Source organism: Sinocyclocheilus anshuiensis, unplaced genomic scaffold, assembly GCF_001515605.1.
Source record: "Sinocyclocheilus anshuiensis isolate Anshui unplaced genomic scaffold, SAMN03320099.WGS_v1.1 C32559101, whole genome shotgun sequence".
Classification (NCBI taxonomy): domain Eukaryota; kingdom Metazoa; phylum Chordata; class Actinopteri; order Cypriniformes; family Cyprinidae; genus Sinocyclocheilus; species Sinocyclocheilus anshuiensis.
In genome coordinates this window covers 1-1,117 of record NW_015617916.1, presented here as the reverse complement: position 1 = coordinate 1,117, position 1,117 = coordinate 1, and the positions used below count along the sequence as shown (strand labels likewise).

Here is a 1,117-nt window from a genome sequence, read left to right as displayed (position 1 = left end):
TTTTTTTTTTGTCCTTATGAACATGTAATATTACCCCTCTCGCCTTTTTAGTAGTATAAAACACTTTATAAGCATTTCGTAGTGTTATTGAATGTTTGAAAGCCGCTTGCAGCGTAGCAAGCTGGGATGTAAACGAATAGGTGTGCTTCTGTGTTATTGTTTACCAGTATTTTAAAGAGTTTCAATCATAATGTTCATGATATTGCCGTGAAAATTTGTATTTGAGTTTGCCGTTGTCTTTAAATGAAGGTTTAATTGTCTTATTGAGCGGTGTTATGCGCTTTGAACCAAAATAATAGATTATTTCTTTGCTAACTCTTCGGCGTTTGTGTATTTTCACTTTTGGCTTAGACGGCACGTGGGAAAGTAAAGATTAGGCCTACAATCGACTGTACAGTTACAGTTGCTATCGCTTTTAGCAAAGAGTGTTTCTGCTCGATAATAATCAGTAGTTTTGAGTCATTTATCGTGCAGTTGTGTGTTTGTAGGTGTCAGGTGGTGTTTGGCGTAATCCGTTTATCCCTGTTTAACACGCGAGCTGCTCTGATTCGCTTTGAAAGTCAGACTGACTACAGCACATATTTCACACATCACCTGTTTCACAAGAACAATATGGCAATAGTGTGTTATTGGTCCGAGTGGCATTGCCATTAAAGATATTATGGTCAGCTTTCTAAAATGTTGCAGACAAGACATTTGACTACACAGTATTTGTCTATAACAGGATTGTAGCTCAACTTAATTTGTTCTTCCATATTGCTCAACCAAACAATGTACATTGTTCGAGATATTTGCAATTCTTTTCACAGGAAAAACTGATCTTATGTGCCTGAAGGTTGGTTATTGATTGATTGATTCCCTGTCTTCCCATTGTAAACAGAATGGAGACCTCATCTAAAGAAGAGTACACGATCCAGTCGTTTGATTTGGAGACACAGAAACTCCTCAAAACTGCCTTGAAAGGTCATTATCTTTAATCTGCAGCAGTTTTGCATGACATATTTTACTGTTAGGCTCACAAATGTTGTTGTTGTTGTTGCTCAGATCCAGGTTCAGTTGACCTGGAGAAAGTGTCCAATGTAATAGTGGACCAGTCTCTGAAGGACCAGATCTTCAG

The 1,117-nt window shown here is 37.8% G+C and overlaps 1 long non-coding RNA gene across 1 annotated transcript; it reads left to right on the top strand.

The window, feature by feature from the left end:
• The first annotated feature begins 30 nt into the window (after window positions 1-30).
• Window positions 31-1,117, top strand: LOC107682755 (uncharacterized). The gene is made up of 3 exons (XR_001633581.1): window positions 31-140; window positions 881-963; window positions 1,045-1,117. It is a non-coding gene; the product is annotated as an uncharacterized LOC107682755 (long non-coding RNA).